The sequence below is a fragment of the Neofelis nebulosa genome, chromosome 10 (assembly GCF_028018385.1).
Source record: "Neofelis nebulosa isolate mNeoNeb1 chromosome 10, mNeoNeb1.pri, whole genome shotgun sequence".
Classification (NCBI taxonomy): domain Eukaryota; kingdom Metazoa; phylum Chordata; class Mammalia; order Carnivora; family Felidae; genus Neofelis; species Neofelis nebulosa.
The window spans coordinates 77,367,155-77,387,365 of NC_080791.1; the positions used below are offsets into that span (position 1 = coordinate 77,367,155).

Consider the following 20,211-nt stretch of genomic DNA (forward strand, 5'->3'; position numbering starts at 1 on the left):
ACCTGTGCGTAGTATGGCCGGACTTTAGTTTTAACCATTTTACAAATATATAGCTGTATATTGTTGCGATTTTAACTCGTATTTCTCTAATGAATAATGACATTTATCATCTTTTTATGTATGCATCCATGTATCTTATTTGATGAAGTATCTGTTGAGACCTCTTGCCCATTTTTATTAGGTCTTTATATTATTGAGTTTTGAGAATTCTTTGTATATTCTGGATACAAGTTTTTTTTTTTTTATCATATATATGATTTGCAAATATTTTCTTCTAAGATGTGGCTTACATTTTCATTTCCTTAAGACTTATTTTGAAAACAGATGTTATTATATTTTGGAGTCAAAGTTATCAACTTATTTAATATATTTTATAGACGATGCTTTTGATGTCAAAAGAAAGACAATTTTGCCTAATCCAATATCACAAAATGTTCTCCCATCTTTTCTTCTAGAAGTGTTAATTTTAGGTTTATGATTTGGTGTTTTTTGCTAACTTTTGAATATGGCCTGAGGTATAAAATGCCATTTTTTTTCCATATGAATGTCCACATTTTCCAGTACCACTTGTTGAAAACGTTATCTTTTCCCACAGAATGAATGACCTTTACAACTTTACCAAAACCCAATTGACCATATATTTATGGGTCTGCTTCTGAATTATATCCTGTTCCACTGACCAAAGTAACTTTTTAAAAACATTTTTTTAAGTTTATTTATTTATTTTGAGAGAGACAGAGACAGCATGAGTGGGGGAGGGGCAGAGAATGAGGGAGAGAGAGTATCCCAAGCAGGTTCTGCACTGCCAGCACAGAACCCGATGCAGGGCTCAAACTCACGAAATGGCCAGATCATGACCTGATCTGAAACCAAGAGTCAGATGCTTAACCCGCTGATCCACCCAGATACCCCCACCACTGATCAAAGTGTCTTAATGCCAGTTGCATACTACCTTGATTACTCTAACTTCTTTACACATGTCCTAATCAATGCTTAATTAAATAGCTGAGGAAGACTGTATAAAGATCTCTGGAATTCTCTTCTCTCTGGCACTATGTTCTATGACTTCTTGCTACCTTGGCTTCCAGATACTTTTAATTCCATCTTCTTAGCTCACTGAACACAGTGGACTCTGCTTAAGCTCCCCTCTCTGCACTGTGACCTGTAAACTATGTCCAGGCATGACTTATGGAAAATTTCCCTAAGTTGTTTCCTGTATCTCAGGGACTACTGTCCTTTATTGCCTGATGTCAAGGAACCTGAGAGACAACTTTTCATATCTTTTTTCAGTTTTTAGGTTGTTTCAAGGAGGAGGGTAAATCTAGTATCTATTACTCCGTGTTGGCCAGAAGTGGAAGTTTTTCGTGTTATTGAACATTGCTACATTAAATGACTGCCGAATATGAAAATTCTTAGTGAGAGAAAGTAGAGACTTGAAAAATTAAAGGAAGAAAGAATCTTCCAGAAAGGGAAGATCCTGAGCTAGAAATAAGCTTCTGCATTTAGAAATCTGGTGTTGCTGAAACGGAATCAATGAGGGGAGACTAGTAATGGATACTTTTATAGAAGTGAGAAAGGTAAAGGTGATTTGGACACTCTAAGAACTTTGGATAGTTTTCTAATCATCCTGCCATATTATGGTCCTGATCAGAGGAATGGTCCGATTGTACATACATTTTTAAAAGATCATCTTAAGTGTTGTTTAGGGAATTTTAACTCTAGGAGGCAAGAGTAGGAATAAGCAAGAGATTCAGGAAATACAATAATCCAAGTAAGAGAAGAGAGTGGATTTGATTAGTGTGTTAGCAGTGGAAGCAGTAAGTAGTGGTCAGATTCATAACATAGTTTACAGATAAATGCTACAAGAATTTTTAATGGTTTGGAAGGTAGGAATGAGGAAAATAAATAAAGCAAAGCAATTCCTGGGTTTTGAGCTGTAGCAACAGTGCCATTTATTCAAATTAAGTTTAGGGGAGAAGCCACTTTAGTGGCAGAGTAAATAATGAGTTTAATTTTGGACTTGCTTAATTTGAAATGACTATCAGACACACAGGTGGAAATTCAGGTAGCCTGTTAGACAGAAAGGATAGTCTTCCTAAAATTAATGTTACATTGTAGCAATGAAAACTCACCTCATTTAACAAGCTGTTTCTGATGTCCTCCTCTCTCTATTATCCACCTTACATCCATAGGAGTTGACGCTGAGATTTAGTCTCCTGAAGCACGACACACCATAATCCTCCACCATATTCTTTTTTACTATTCATTATGTAGTTCTCGGTACTTTCACCCTGTAAGGCAAGTCCCATATTACCTCCTTGAGAAAAGAAGCTCTTTGAAGGAATGATAGTCAGCATTATTCTTGTCAGATAATAAAACTGTACAATCACTTCCACCAAAGCCCCAGTGTCTGAAATGAGGCTTTGTTATAAGAAAGAAAACTTGATTTCCTTAAAGAAATCCATTGGAATCCCAGAAACAAAGACAGAAATAACCAGCATCTCCTGTGTGCAAGGTTTCAGCATACATTTGGCCCTTATTCTAATGCAACTCTGAAACTGAGTATAAATTGTACTCATCTTGAAGAAACTGGACAATTCAAGGGTAGACTTCTTTATTACCTTTTTCTCCTATACTAGATACTTAATAAGTTGGAAATAAGAGCTTAGTAATTAAAGGAAATAAGAGAAGATTCTGGAAAATAGTAAGAAGAATTTGTTACTGCCCAGCACTGATGACAGATTTGATAGTCAAATATTAATAATAGCAATAATAATTATAACATTCTACATTGTGGTATTTTGTGCATTTCTATCACATTTACACCAGTCATCATATTCTATCATTCCAGAACAGATGGTCTTGTTTGCTGGATATTTTCACCTTAAATTCTCTTAAATAAATTTCTCTTAACTTTTGTTAAGAATAAAAATGTCCTAAAATGACAATGACTACTGTAGACCACTTGATGACTTTAAACTGAGGAAAAAATGAAATATCACCCAAATTAGTGCAACTTTAGGATTCTGAAGTAGAATAGAGACCAGATATGGTAATTCCAGGCTAGATCTAAATAAGCTGTTAAGGAGTTAAAGATACTTGTCATAAGATGAATTTGTTTGACATGATTTAGTGATGTGATGCAGGCATCCAGATGGCTCAGGAAAATATTTTCTTTATTTATGTGTCCAGCATCATGGAGCATAGAGTTAGTTTGTTATCTGAAGTGTCAGCCCTCCTAACTCAGACGTTATTTTTCCTGCTTATATTCCTCCACATCTGTATCCACTAATCACCATCATTATTAATCTCATGGTTTCCAATTCAATGCTTGAATAGAGAGTATGGATGGCTTCAGTACTGTTTCCCATTGTGTATTTGTGGTGGGTGGTGTTGGTAGACTAATTATTAAATTGCTTTGCCTATCAGTATCAAAAGGAGCTTATGTCTGTATTAATCTGACTAAAGACATTTTTCTTGTTGTACAGTTGAATTGAGAATACTTTGTTTTGTCTAAACGAGTAGGACTTTACACAAAAAGCACAGAGTTAAGATCAAAGAAAAAGAAATTTTAATATTGCTTCTCATTCTCCATAGATTTAATGATTTGAAAGGTGTGAATCTCTCACCCAAATGAAAATAAAGGATTAACAGCTTCTCACATTCTAGGATATTAAAATGGCTTTAAGGATGAGGGGCCAAGATAGCAGAATAATATGGAAGATTTTTTTGCAACGTTCATCCCTGAAATGCAGCCAAATCAACACTAAACCATCGTGCACACCTAGAAAACTGATTTGAGGATTAAGACAACAATCTGCACAACTTGAACCACAGAATTCAGTAGGTACACATCGTAGAGAGGTGAACTGGGGAAGAGAGAAGCCACAGAGGGTACGGAGCTGTTTTTGCTTGTGGAGAATGTATGGAGATGGGGGGAGAGTATGGGAAACCCTGCCCCCCGCCTAAGAGCAGTTGGAGAGAAAGTGGAAAAGTGGAAACAGCCACAGGGACTGAAGTAAAAAGAGAAAAAGAAGAAAGGAGAGGGTTTAAATTCCATTAAGACTCTATAAACAGGGGGAGCGCAGGTCTGAAAATCCACAGCTCCACACTTGGTGCTCTGGTGAGAAGGGCGAATCCCCAGGAGCAGAGTGAGGTCCAGGGATCCTTGGGCCACATGGGGAGAGGCAGATCTCCTGCTGGGAGGACATTTGGTAGAGGCTGTGCAGCACGCCCACAGGCAAAGGTGCCAGCAGACCCAGGAGAGCAACTACATTTGCTGGTGCTAGAACAAAAATGTTAAGGGGGAAGCCTGGAGACAGATGTGTGTTGTTATTTTCCATAATCCCTGAAATGCTGCTGCTACACAATCGTGTGAACTTCTTCTGGGGTGGGGTGGCACCTACCTGCAGTCTCTGGGCATTGGCAGCAGCATGGCCCTGCGAACATTCCTGGGTATGGGTGGGCACTCGGCCATTTCTCAGTAAGACCCTCCCCCAGAAGGTCTGAGTGGGTCAAAGTGCATTCCCTCAGAAGTGAGAGGTTGGGAACACAACTGCATCTGAAATAAAACTCAGGATGGAGATGCTGCTTGGCATCCTGACGGCTTGGTCATGGACTGTGTAAAGGCAGGGAGTGGATGAAAGCCAGGGACAAAGGACAGGTGCAGGATTGCTGATAGGGGAGTTCCAATACTAGAGACTGGGTAGCTGGGTGACACCACTTTCACTCCTCCCATGCATGTGCATACACACCTACAGGGGCCACAATAATCCACCCCAGTAAGCTAAGCAGCACCATCTAGTGGAGAATGGAGCCAGACCTAACATATATTCAGAACACTTCATCCTAAAGCAGCAGAATACACATTCTTCTCCAGTGCACATGGAACATTCTCCAGAATAGATCACATACTGGGACACACATCAGCCCTCAACAGGTACAAAAAGATCAAGATCATACCGTGCATATTTTCAGACCACAATGCTATGAAACTTGAAATCAACCACAAGAAAAAAAATGTGGAAAGGTAACAAATACTTGGAGACTAAAGAACATCCTACTAAAGAATGAATGGGCTACTGAAGAAGCTAAAGAGGAGATTAAAAAGTAAATGGAAGCCAATAAAAATGATAACATCACAGCCCAAAACCTCTGGGATGCAGCAAAGGCGGTCATAAGAGGGAGGTATATAGCTATCCAGGCCTTCCTAAAGAAGGAAGAAAGATCTCAGATACACAACTTAACTTTACACCTTAAGGAGCTGGAAAAAGCACAGCAAATGCATCCCCAAACCAGCAAAAGACAGGAAATAATAAAGATTAGAGAAGAAATCAATGGTATCTAAACCAAAAAACAAAACAAAACAAAACAAAACAGTAGAACAGCTCAAAGAAACCATAAGCTGGCTCTATGAAAGAATTAACAAAATTGATAAACCCCTAACCAGTTTGATCAAAAAGAAAAAGGAAAGGACCCAAATAAATAAATAAATAAATAAATAAATAAATAAAATCAAGAATGAAAGAGGAGAGATCACAACCTATGCAGCAGAAATAAAAACAATAATAAGAGAATATTATGAGCAATTATACGCCAATAAAATGGGCAATATGGAAGAAATGGACAAATTCCTAGAAACATATACACTACCAAAACTGAAACAGGAAGAAGTAGAAAAATTTGAACAGACCCATAACCAGTAAGGAAATCAAATTAGTAATCAAAAATCTCCCAAAAAACAAGAGCCCAGGGCCAGATGGTTTCCCAGGAGAATTCTACCAAACATTTAAAGATGGGTTAAAACCTATTCTCTTGAAGCTGTTCCAAAAAATAGAAATGGAAGACAAACTTCCAAATTCTTTCTATGAAGCCAGTATTACCTGGACTCCAAAACCAGACAAAGACCCCACAAAAAAGGAGAACTATAGACCAGTCTTCCTGATGAACATGGATGCAAAAGTCCTCAACAAGATATTAGCAACCAGATCCAACAATACATTAAAAACTTATTCACCATGACCAAGTGGGATTTATACTGGGATGCAGGGCTGGTTCATATCCACAAAACAATCAATGTGATTCATCACATCAACAAAAGCAAGGACAAGAACCCCATGATCCTCTCAATAGATGCAGAGAAAGCATTTGACAAAATACAGCATCCTTTCTTGATAAAAACCCTCAAGAAAGTAGGGATAGAAGGAGCATACCTCGAGATCATAAAAGCCATATATGAAAGTCTCAATGCTAATATCATCCTCAATGGGGAAAAACAGAGCTTTCCCCGTAAGGTCAAGAACAAGACAGGGATGTCCACTCCTGCCACTGTTATTCAACATAGTATTGGAAGTCTTAGCCTCAGCAATCAGACAACACAAAGAAATATAAGTCATCCAAATTGGCCAGTAGGAGGTCAAACTTTCATTCTTTGCAGATGGCATGATACTCTACATGGAAAACCAAAAAGATTCTACCAAAAAACTGCTAGAATTGATTCATGAATTCAGCAAAGTTGCAAGATATAAAATCAACACACAGAAATTGGTTGCATTCCTATACAACAACAATGAAGCGACAGAAAGAGAAATCAAGGAATCGATCCCATTTACAGTTGCACAAAAAACCATAAAATACCTAGGAATAAATATAACCAAAGAGGTGAAAAATCTATATACTGATAACTACAGAAAACTTACGAAAGACATCGAAGAAGACACACACATACAAAAAGGAAAAATATTCCATGTTCCTGGATAGGAGGAAAAAATATTGTTAAAATGCCAAAACTACCCAAAGCAATCTACATATTCAATGTGATCTCTATCAAAATAACACCAGCATTCTTCACAGAGCTAGAACAAACAATCCTAAAATTTGTATGGAATCAGAAAAGAACCCAAATAGCCAAATCAATCTTGAAAAAGAAAACCAAAGCTGGAGGCATCACAATCCCAACTTTAAGCTGTGTTACAAAGCTGTAATCATCAAGACAGTACGGTACTGGCACAAGAACAGACACTCAGATCAATGGAATGGAATAGAGAACCCAGAAATGGACCCACAAACGTATGGCCAACGAATCTTTGATAAAGCAGGAAAGAATATCCAATAGAAAAAAGACAGTCTCTTCAGCAAGTGGTGGTGGGGAAACTGGAGCGTGACAAGCAGAAAAATGAACCTGGACTGCTTTCTTACACCACACACAAAAATGAACTCAAAATGGATGAAAGACCTAAATGTAAGACCATCAAAATCCTCGAGGAGAAAGCAGGCAAAAACCTCTTTAACCTTGGTTGCAGCAACTTCTTACTCAACACATCTCCGGAGGCAAGGGAAACAAAAGCAAAAATGAACCATTGGGACCTCATCAAAATAAAGAGCTTCTGCACAGAGAAGGAAACAATCAGCAAAACTAAAAGGCAACCAACAGAATGGGGGAAGATATTTGCAAATGACATATCAGATAGAAGGTTAGTATCCAAAATCTATAGAGAACTTACCAAACTCAACACCCAAAAAACAAACAATCTAGTGAAGAAATATGCAACAGACATGCAAAGATACTTCGCCAAAGAAGACATCCAGATGGCCAACCAACACATGAAAAAATACTCAACATCACTCATCATCAGGGAAATACAAATCAAAACCACAATGAGATACCACCTCATACCTGTCAGAATGGCTAACATGAACAACTCAGGCAACAACAGATGTTGGCGAGGATGTGGAGAAAGAGGATCTCTTTTTCACTGCTGGTGGGAATGCAAACTGGTGCAGCTACTCTGGAAAACAGTATGGAGGTTCCTCAAAAAGTTAAAAATAGAACTACCTTATGACCCAGCAATTGCACTACTAGATATTTATCCAAGGGATACAGGTATGCTGTTTTGAAGGGGTACATGCACCCCATGTTTATAGCAGCATTATCAACAATAGCCAAAGTATGGAAAGAGCCCAAATGTGCAGCAATGGATGAATGGATAAAGAAGATGTGGCACATATGTATACAATGGAGTATTACTTGGCAATCAGAAAGAATGAAATCTTGTCATTTGAACTAAGTGCATGGAACTAGAGGGTATTATGGTAAATGAAATTAGTTAGAGAAAGACAAATATCATATGACTTCACTCATATGAAGAATTTAAGAAACAAAACATATGAACATAGGGGAAGGGAAGCAAAAATAATACAACAGGAAGAGGGACAAAACATAAGGGGCTCTTAAATATGGAGAACAAACAGAGGGTTACTGGAGGGGTTGTGGGAGGGCGATGGGCTAAATGGGTAAGGGGCATTAAGGAATCTACTCCTAAAATCATTGTTGTACTGTATGCTAACTAACTGGGATATAAATTTAAAAATTAATTAATTAAAAAATAAAAACATTGGCTTTACATGATGCTGCTAAGAAAGGGACATGTTTCAGGAAGCAAATGCCCATGTTCAAGGTGGATTTATGCATTTCCCTCACTTTGACTCAATCTATATTTGGAAGATACCATGACATTATTTTGGGTCTACCATGATTTTTGATGGCCATACACCTAGAGACTCTATTTATCTACTTTTAGTTCTAGGCTAGGCTTGTTCCTTCTTTAATCTGTTCCATCTTGCTTTGAGTACAGAGTTGTGCTACTCTGGTTCAGAGAAAAACTGTAAAATATGGCATCTGATGGCTATTGTGATTAACTCCCAACGCTCATTATACCTTGACAGTAATTGGTCTATGGATAAAGATGTTCATGTGACACATTTATGACCAGTGAAGCATGAAGGAAAGTCACTGAGGTGGGAGTTAGTCTGAGGACAGTCTTCCCACTCCCAAAAGAAAGTCACAGGAAGAGACTATCCTTCTCCTTCACCTACATGTTGTTTTCTCTGAATATATTTCTATAAGTGCCGAAGCCATCTTGCTATACAGGCTGAGGAGGAAACCTGCCAAAGAAGGAAGACTAAAAATGTAGAAAGAATATGGATCTTTAATATCCTGCTGATCCACTGATGACACCATTTTGGAGCCCCACACTAATTCTCGTATTCCAATTATGAGATGATACATTTCTTTATTGTTTTCTCGCATTTGGAAGAGGATTATTGTTGATGAGGACAAAAGAATCTTAACTGATACATGATGAGGGGCCATTTCATCATGGGTCCTTTCATGATGAAGTCTATGGTTTCTAAGAGATGCCTTAATAGTAAAGCATCAGAGGAACAGTAGGTTTTCTTCATCCCCATTTATGGGATGTTATCAATTCCTAAAATTAATTTCTAATATGCCTGGGACCCATGTAGCTTTTTCCTATGATGCCAACAGTTATATTCTTCTGAAAGTCAAAGTCTGAATCTTTAGATTTGAAATAAGGAAATGCTATCAAATGGAACTTTCAGGGAATACCCTAAAGAATTATACCTAAGCTCACTTGCTTCTGGTTTTGAAAATACCAGTCAGTATTTAAAAAAAGGAAGTCATGAAATTTTATTAATAGATTAGATCTCTAAGAGTTTTTGAATAAACTGAAGAATGGCTGTGAAAAAGAGAATTTAGATCAATTCCTTGGTGTCTAACACTTTCTGGATGCAGCTTCCCTTATATCTATCTCAGCTTGCTAGACCTCAGGGGAACCCTGCTGAAAACCTACTTACCAAAATAGAAATTAGGACATTCTAATCATCCTCAGGATCAAAATGAAAAAGAGGCAATGGTGGGAGGTTGGGAGGCTTATGTTTTCATTTTTAGTTTCTAACTAACAGATCAGTTTGTTTTCTTTTTAATAGATACAATTATTGATAAAAATATAATTTTTCCTTTTTATGGGATACTTTATTACATTGCTTAATAGAGCTTTAATGTCCTATATATGGCACTTCCTATGTGACTCTTCTAGTAATTTGAAAAGTACACCATAAGATGTACATCTTGAGATGTTATATGGTACATCATATATCACATCATTGGAGTAAGAAAGCTGAATTCTCATCATTTTTCTATGTGATATGGGGCAAGCCAGCTTCTGTGAATATCATTTCTCTCATCTCAAAAGAAATTGTTGTAAGGATCATATACGATATTGTAGGAATAAAAACATTTTCTAAGTTATATATACATAAAAGGAACTATAACTCTAGCACAATGGTAAGTTTGGCTGAAATACAAGAAGCTTGTTAATGCATAAAACAAATACATTGTCTGTTTCATAAAATAGAGCACTGTATAGGAAATAAGCAAAATACAGTAATCAGAAGTAATACACAGGAGGGAGCTATCGACTCAGTCTGAGGGTTAGTAGGGAATTCCTCAAGAACTTAATGCCTGAGCTGGATTTGGAAGTCATCTTTCAGAGTTAACCTTTTCTTCATTTAGAGAATAGGATGTCATGTATAAAATCATGGAGATCGCAAAGAGCATGTTATTGTGCAGGAAACAAGTCAGAGTAGCCCAAATCTAGCAGTCCTAGGGGTTGGAGGTGGGGTGGGGATGGGGTTAGGGTTTAGTGTAGATTGTGATGAAGTGTGAACCTGAATGGGACCAAACCAGAGGGCGCATTATGTGTTGGTAAGGGATGTGGGTATACTCTGAAGACCTGATTCATCATCAGAATGAGTAGGGGACTTTGGAAGGTATTATTATTGGCCTCATCCCAGACCTTCTGAATTGGAATCTTGGCTGGGGGATGGAGTGGGTGGTGAGACTCAGAGCTGCATCTCTACAACCCTGCTATCAGTTAGGTTTCAGAACCACTGACCTGGATGAAAGGAAGCCACTAGAGGAATGTGAGCAGGAAAATGACATGGTCAGATTTGCATTTTAAAAAATGACTTAAGCAGATATGTTAGGCATGGCAGGAGAGGAGTCCAACCCAGGAGATAGAATTCAGGGCATGACAAAAACCTGGGAGCCAGATAAGAGGATTGAGAGCAGCAAAGCAGCTGGCAGGAGGATGCTGAGTGGGCTGACAGAGGGGGTGGAGAGAGGAGGAGGGGATGAACTTAGTGGTACAATAGCCTGTGTAAAACAAGGAAAGCCCTGTAGCCAAGAATAAGAATGTGACTTTTTCCTAGAAAGAGATGGGGAGCCCTGGAGCATTTTGAGCAAGACAGTGACAGGATCCATTGCTTGGAAACTGATTTTGACCTGACTGCAGGGAGTCTCATCAATGAGGGCACCTTAGCAAAGGGTTCTTGGCTCGAGGCAAATGTTTGTTTAGCACAGGGGCCCTTGGGCAGAGAGCTGGAATAGCTGGTTCTTGACATCTCTGTCAGAACTCCAGTTTCCAGAGCATGTTTAGCAATTCAGATGAATAAAGACAGGGAAAAGGGAAACAGGAAGGTCTGATTTACAGGAAATTATTAAAGAAAACCAAAGACAAATACTCCAGGGTAAGTAAAAGAAAGGAAAATCTCAATGCCAAAAAACCAGCCAGGTTTTCACTCGGAGAAAATGAATAATGTCCTATGATCATTGAATGTAGTCAAACAAAAGAACTCTGCTGTATGTGTTGATAATTGGTTGCGGTTAACTGTAAACCTTTAGATTTATTATAAAAGCCCCAGTTTTAAGTATTCAGCATTGTGGCCATGTGCCCATCACTGTGTCCTGTTTTTTGGGGGAAATGTACTTACCATAATTCTAATCCCAGTTTTGTTTCTAGTTTTACTTGGCCTTGTGTAAATCATTTAAATCCCAAGTTTATTATAGTGAACAAAATTGGATTTGCAATTAGATAGATCTCTTTTTTTAAATTAAAGTATCATTAACATACAGTGCTATATTTGTTTCAGGTGTACAATGTAGTGATTCAACAATCCTGTACAACATACAATGCTCATCATGGTAAGTGTACCATCCCCTTTACCCGTTTCTCCCATCCCTCCGCACACCTCCCTTCTGGTAACCATTAGTTTGCTCTTCATAGTCAAGAGTCTGGGTTTTTTGTTTGTCACAAACATGGAAGCTTCATGAATTTTCATGTCATCCTTGTGCAGGGGCCGTGCCAATCTCTGTGTCGTTCCAATTTTAGCATTTGGCATAGGTGCTGCCAAAGTGAGCACAACAGATCTCTATTTTTGTCCCAAGTTCTTTCAATGTTTTTTTAAACTTTTAAACCCTAATTTCCACTTCTATTTTATAAGGTTATTATGAGGGTCAAAGAAGGTAAGTTTAGGTAATATACCAGAACAGTACGAATATACCAGAATAGTGCCAGACCCATAGTAAGCCCTCTGTAAAAGCTGATTGCCCCATTTTCCAACTGCTTTTCCTCATCTTGAAGCTGGAGAAATAGGGGAGAAGAGCAGAAGTGGCAAGCATGTGGCCCCCAAGCTACCATTTTCATTTCTTGCCTTCATGGAAAACATTCTATTTGATCATAGCCTTCTTTGTTTTGAAAACAAAAGGAACCTCAAAATCCTCCCAACACAGAACCTTGAGCTGAAGCTACTAGCTGCATAGATGAGACATTTGAGATGAGACCAATTTGTTGTTACCCCTGGCCTGGGTAATCTCTAAGGTTGTAGCTGAGACACCAAGAGCCCACAAAAAATGGAATCCAATTTCCAAAATCATATAACTGAGTGGAAAGCAAAATTTTTCAAAGCTGAGAAGATACAAGGATATTCTATAAGATACAGAATGGAATAGATTGCTGATGGAGGCTTTTAGGAAACCTGAGGGTTGGGATGATATTGGAATTGGTCTTTGTGGTAGACAGAATTAAGATCCCACAAAGTTGCTGGTCTCAATCTCTGGAATCTGTGAATCTACCTCACATGACAAAATGGACTTTGGGTTGTGATTTAAGGATCTTGAAGTGGGAAGATTGTTCTGGATTATCTGGGTGAAGCCACTATATTAACAAGGGTCTTTACAAGAGAGAGAAGGGTAGGTAGGCAGGAGGATCAGAGTCAGAGGAGGTGTAGGGATGGAAGCAGGAGTGGGAGATGCAGCCAGTCAAGAAGTGCAAGCAGCTTCCAAAAGCTGGAAAAGGCAAGGAACCGACTCTGCCTCGAGCCTCCAGAAGGAACGCAGCCCTGCTGACACCTTGATTTTAGTCTTATAAGACCCATTTCCGGACTTCTGACTACTAGTACTATAAAATAATAAACGTTTGCTGTTGTAAGGCATTAAATTCATGGTCATTTGCTACAATAGCACTAGGAAACTAATACAGGCCTTTAAAGAAGGGCTTGGAGAGACAATAAAGAGGGACAATTTGGGTGAGTAGTAGATGATGAGCAGAGGCTTCAATGTGAGAATAAGCAAAGTATACAGTGGGAATCAGGGATCCTGACTGGTTTGAGGAGGGTGGATACGCTGTTGACGAGAAGGAACACAAGTCAGGGGTTAAGCCTTTGCACAGGTCTGATAGCCTGAATTTGAATCCTACTTCTGATGATTTCTAAGTAACCTTGGTTCAGTTACTTAACTTCTCTGGCTTTACAATGTTATCTATAAATGTAAGAGTAACAATATTGCCTATTTCATTGAGTTAATGAGATCGTAGATGTTAAAATGTCTAAAACTAAATAGTGCTCCATAATGGGAAGTGCTATTTTTTTATGAATAGAAGAAGACAAGGGTGAATTGCTACTTTATTAGGAAAAAACTCTGATTACTAGAGTGAAATTAGGAAACTTTACTTCGTAGACATTGGGTGACTATCAGAAGATCTTGAATAGGAAACTACCTTAAAAATACAAAAAGACTCCTGTGGTAACAAAGACAAAAGACAGGAAAACCATTCATGTAAGGGAAAGTTTGAAGGATAGATAGAGGTTGCTCTTCACAGAAATATAGGAAAAATTAGGCACATATTGCCCAAGCATGTTGGCTGACTCCAATGCCTTCTATATAGGAGTAGAATGTTGTAGAAACATCCCTAGCCTGGTAGTCAAGAGAAAAAGGTTCTTACTTGGGCTGTGTCAGCCAGTCATTACCACATTGAACAAGCCGCTGATGTATATGGTTTTGGGTCCCCTCTGGTGAACTCAGTCTTCATGGCTCAGCATTTGCTGAGACTGTACTATTTCCAAGTAATACTTCTCTTGGGCTTATTTTTTCTGTGAGCCTGAGGTCAAATGATTTATCTTCAGGAAACTGCAAGGATAAAAAAGCCCTCCTAAAAAGCAAATTAATTCTAATTGCTATGAATCTCAGTAACTATTTGAACCCTGCACTTACCAAATAATTAGATATTTTTACAAAGATGTGAAGAGTAGCTACAAGACATTCAAAAGGTATAAATCATGTAAAAATTGTGTTTTGTATGCAATTAGATTCTTTCTTTTTTTTTTTTAATGTATTTTATTTTATTTTTGGGACAGAGAGAGACAGAGCATGAACGGGTGAGGGGCAGAGAGAGAGAGGGAGACACAGAATCGGAAACAGGCTCCAGGCTCCGAGCCATCAGCCCAGAGCCTGACGCGGGGCTCGAACTCACGGACCGCAAGATCGTGACCTGGCTGAAGTCGGACGCTTAACCGACTGCGCCACCCAGGTGCTCCTAGATTGCTTCTATCTATGCTAATCATCTCCTGTGTGGCATCTTTGGGACAGGGCCTTTGCCTCAAACAAGCCAGGGAAAGAGGACAGCTTTCCGCCCATATATTACTGTTCAACTAAGATTGCATAGCAATGTATCCAAACCATAAATGTGTTTCGTGGTCATGAATTATTAGTTCAATAGAATTATTCTTATCAAGGAGAAAATCTCTAATAAAAATTGCCAAATAACATGTGAAAAACAGCAAAGTGTAAAAAAAAAATACTTAGAATAGTTTTAAGTCAAAATATTTTCTAATAATAAGTGAGAACAGAATGCTTCCTGCCTTTAGCCAGTAACACAGGGCCTAATCTACACTTTGGTACAGAGGGAGATGCTGACAGTAATTTGAAGAAAAGTGCTATAATCAATAGTCAAGTGTCAACAGTTAGGACACCCTTGATGCTAAACGAAGCTATTTAAACCCCTTATTTTTAGAAAAGTAAATAAATAATACAGCAATGGAAAGGGAAGTCTGTAGACATTCAGAGCTGTTATTTACATTGTCCAGGCATCAATGGATCCCCCAGCATTCTGAAACCACCTTGCTTTAGTATCTAAATAAAAGAAGCCCAGCCCCCAATCTCATAAAATTTGAGAAGTCCAATGTTTTGCCAGGTGCCTGAGATTTCCTAGAGTAGGGAGGATGCAGTATTTACCACCCCAAGGATTGGTCCAGCTTCTAGCTCAGTTGTGACCTCTCTCAGATGGACCCTGATACTCTGCCAAGATTCGAAGCTGCTCCAGATATCAATTCGGTCTGCTTTGCTCCAAAACTTAAGCATAGTGCCCCTCTCCCCCACTGCATTTTCTCCATATTAGCTACATAAGTGGTCTAAGCAAAGTTAATGGAAGATTGAGGGAAAGTAAAGCAGAATTACAGAACTGATCAGAAAACACCTTAAACGTGAACATCAGCCTTCTGTGAGGCTAAAGTTTGCAGTCACCAAACTCTGGAGGCTATAGCTTCTCACCATGTTGCTGAGGCCTCGCTTTGCCCTCTCTCAGAAAGCCTGTCTTCAAATCTCTTCTATGATGCCCAGAAACAGTGCTTCTGTTTTCTTCATTCATAAAAGGGCAACTTAAAAGTCCCAGTATTTCATTGTACAAAGCCTTTTGACTCCTCTAAACAAAATTGCAAGAGCTGCCATTACATTGTAAACATGCCCAGGTAATGACTTGCCTCAAACTAAAGTGCCATCTAACTGAGGCTCCAGACTTAGCACAAAGCAAACAGCAGCACGGAGGTCAGGTATTTAGGACGTGGCTCTAGGGTTAGGTGCATAGGCACAAGTTTACCTGGACTGTGTGCTGGGTGTGGGGGCTGGTGGGTAGGGAGCAGGAGGGGAGTGGATGTCAAAACTCTATTCTGTCTCTGAAGAGACACTGGAAATGCCAGGTCTTTTTTCTTGTTGCTGTTGCTTTCATTCTCCTCCTCCACCCCCTCTTCCCCTTCCACTCCTCCATCCTCCTTCTAGCCTTCCTTTCTTCTTTCTCTTCTTCCTTCTATTCCTCTTTTCTATCTCCTCTTCTTATATTAAGTTTGAGAAAATCAATCCTAAAATGGATAATTTATTTTACTAAAAAAAATCCAGAATTTCTAACCTGTCTTCAAAACTCTCTAATAAGGCCCAGCCTGCCTTACTTCCCAATTAATCCCTTGTGTAGCCTGTGTTTTAGCAAAATGGAATCATTTACAGATCCCTGACCTGTCCCCACAGTGGAAGCCCTGCTCATTCTATTTATACCAGCATAGGATTCTCCATGGTGAGATTCTCCAGGATCAACTGATTGATCGATCGATCTATCTAGAGAGAGAGAGAGAGAGAGATGATTAGATAGATGAGAATTGGGTTCATGCCATTATGGAGGATGAGAAGTACCAAGATCTGCCTCTGCAAACTGGAGACCTGGGAAAGATGGTGGTATAATTCAGTCTGAGTATGAAGGCCTCAGAGAACCAGAAGAGATTATGACATAAATTCCATTTGGAGGGCAGGAAAAAAGGAGATAGATTTCCTGGTTCAATTGGTAAGGCAGGGGGGAATAAAAGAGATAAAGCCCTCTTTCTCCACTCTTTTTGTTCTATTCAGACCCTCAATTTTTAGGATAGGGCCCATCCATCACCCATGTTGGGGAGGGCAATCTACTTTACCCAATCCACCAGTTCAAATGCTAATCTCATCCAGAAACACCCTCACAGGTACACCCATAAACAATGTTTAATCTGGGCACCTAAAGCCACTCTGGTTGATACTTAATCATCATAACACAAATTCCATAGTTTAAAACCCAGCCCACTCTTGAAGGTTCGGTTTAACATTATATTTGTCATTACTCAAGTGTAGATAATATTCCTACCCTGACTACCTTTCAGACTCCCATGAGGCTCTGCCTCCAAAATACGATTGAATACCTTTAATCTGCTTTCCAATTCTGCTACTTTGAGTCAGATTATGGAATCAGAAAGAGCTTATTTGAATTCTGGCCCTGCTTCTTCTTAGTATTTATTTATTTATTTATTTGTTTGTTTATTTATTTATTTGTTTGTTTGTTTATTTTACCTTGGGCAGACTATTTTAGCACTTTGTGCCTCATTTTGTTCATCTGTAAATAGGAATAAAATAATACCTCAAGAATTGTTGCAGGGATAAAATAAAAGAATGTACATACGTTCCTTAGCACAGTACCTGGCACACACAAAAAAGCTTCATAAGCATTAGCTATGTAGCACTATTTCCTAACATTTGAATAAGGCTCCATGGTTTAAAAACACACTTTTGGGGGCACCCGGATGGCTGAGTCAGTTAAGCACCCGACTTCGGCTCAGGTCATGTTCTCATGGTTCGTGAGTTCGAGATCCGTGTCAGGCTCTGTGCTGACAGCTCTGAGCCTGGAGCCTGCTTTGGATTCTGTGTCCCCTTCTCTCTCTTCCCCTCCCCCGCTCACTCTCTGTTTCCCTCTCTCTCAAAAATAGGTAAACATTAAAAACAAAAACAAACAAAAATTCCAAAAACACTCTGCTGCATTGGTTAGCCCAAATACCCTATGAAATAGGTAGAGCAAATTTTTATGCATATTTTACAAATAAAGAAATAGGGTTTTAAAGAAAATGAGCAACTTTAACTGGATTATAGCAAAAATTAAAGGCCAAGCCGACTGTCACCTTCATCTATTTTTGACCCTGCATTCAGTTACCAATAAACTGCATTTGCCTGAGCAGGACCTTTGTTCTTTAACGAGCCTCTGTTACAGAAATGTTCTAGAAATAGCAAGTGTGGGCTGCATGGACCCCTTTGCCACTCTTCAGGAGACTAAAATGGGGGTGGGAGGAAGAAAGAAAGGTTTCATCTTGGGTTGTAAATTCCCCAGGGGAGAAATAATTGAAGAACTGTTTATGATAGAAAACTATAATTAGGAGTAATGGGATGAAATTAAGGAGAGGGAAACAACAAGTTTATAATAAGGTTCCAGTATGAGGTATTCAAATTTAATTGTGTTTTTTAAGTAATGTCAGACTCCCAGATGCCGTAGCGATGAAGACTGTATACAAATGGGTACATAAATAAATGACTTTATAATCCACACAATCAAACTGGTGTGCCTTATAAACCAAGAGCGATTTTGCAACTGCACATTTAGAATTGGCACAGCTATATGCAAAAAGGAAAAAAAAATCTTTTATTGGGCTGAGAATTTGATTGTTTCCTATGTCTTATAACCTTACAACTTACTAAGAGGAGCAGAGAAATCCCTCCTCCTTTACAAAACCAAACAAAACAAAACAAAAAAAAAACAACCCACACTCTTTGGCTTATTAGATTTGCATATGTTGTGATCCATTTTTGAGTTGAAGCATCACACACTAGGTTAATTTATCCAAAAGAATGTTACAATCAACCACTTCGATTTCACTGTTCTGACCCTCGGAGACCATAGGAGTGAAGGGGAAAAATATTCATACTAATTTTTACATCTCCCACCTTGCTATAGAGACGCAGTTAATAAAGTCATTCAGAACTAGTGCTACAGGAAATGTGGGAACTTGAAGAGTTTGCCCTGCTTTTCTGTTATTGGCTTCTCTGTGGAATCAAATTATTTGGAGTTCTTTGCTTTAAGGTCATTATTTTTCATTAGACAAGCTGCTGCTGTTATCCAAAAGTTAATAGCGGGAATATGTCTGGCTGACACAACAAATACAGCCATAGTTCCATAGTTATTAATGCCAGTAACAATTTAGGATACAATAAATGACTTTGGGCTGTGGCATTTACTACTCAGACAATAGCAGGAACTTGTTGCTGATCTGTCTTCTGAAAAGAGAACACACACACAGGCTCATGCATGCATATGCTGAACCCATAATAGCCACTTGCTGATGGCTACCCAAATACATCATGGCAACTAAATGGAATTTTATAAGTATAGGGTGTCAAAGTGTGATTCACGATAGAAGAAGAGAAATTATGATACAAAGCATGAGTCTGGGAATTTGGAGGGCTTAAGGCAGCATTGACAATCCTATTACACTCCTCCAGATGGTAAGGACATACATAAAGACCTCACTAAAATGTTTGCAGAATTCTTTCTGCCTGAATATTTCCAGTGGGAAATGTGTGACTGGTCGGTCACTGGTTCTAATGCTAACACGGGTTGACTCTAGGCTAGCCCTGGCCCCATATACAGTAACAGGATTTTACTTTTCTTAGAGATTTATGAGATGCATTGGCATGGTAAGGTCTCCATGGAGCTCTATAATACATGGACACGACATTTTTCAAGGTTATTTGTGCACTGAAGTCTTTCTGTTTGAATTACTAATTAACATTTTGCATACCAGCATTTAATGAATATTAGTTCGGAAACAAGGTCTTAATCCCCCTGTCCCTTTATATACATGGACACACATGGGGAATTGTCATGATTCAATAGAAACAAGGCTGCTCCCCATAACTCTCCTACTGATGAAATTCAAATGCTCAAATGGTTGGAGAACTATAGCCACCTAAGAACCTTTCTGCTTTGCATTCTTCCTCTGAACTCCCAGTCTGGAGAGTTTGCTAAACTTACTTGGGTTTGTTGGGTTTCTCTTCTTGTTCTGTCCCAGAGAAACTTCTATTATTCAATTAATTTCCAAACTTCACAATCATTGGAGCAGTTTTTCTCCTCAAGAGCCCCCCCCCACATACATTATCATTTCAAAATGGCAACTAATACGACAGATACAAAGCTTCTTAAAAGAAGCATTCATTGCTGTATTACTGAAGTCTAACTCAGTGCCTATCACAAGGTCATGGCTTACTGATTGTGACTCATTAAATGAAAACCACCAGGGTGACAAATTCCTTAAGATGGCTAGAATAGGATCTACAGACATTCTGACCAATGTTTTCAAGGCTTATCTCTGTTCTTCCAATTCCTAATTTGTGGGGGATAAGCTTAGGAATCCCCTGGACTTACACCAACGGGTTACAAAGCATAAAGAAATACAAAGTCATAAAATGCTCACACCCGAGTTTGGGTAAACCAGATTGGCATTCCAAGAATGGGGGGGGGGCGCAAAGACACCCCGAGAATAGGGAAACACAAAGGTGCCAGGATTAGGGAAATGCAAAGGCACCCCAAAATAGAGAGGGGGTACAGAGCCCCCAAAGTAGAGAGG

The 20,211-nt window shown here is 38.9% G+C and overlaps 1 pseudogene; it reads right to left on the reverse strand.

Annotated features, from left to right (window-relative positions):
- Positions 1-11,950: 11,950 nt before the first annotated feature.
- On the reverse strand, positions 11,951-12,049 carry LOC131488917 (U6 spliceosomal RNA; annotated as a pseudogene).
- Between the last annotated feature and the right edge of the window lie 8,162 nt (positions 12,050-20,211).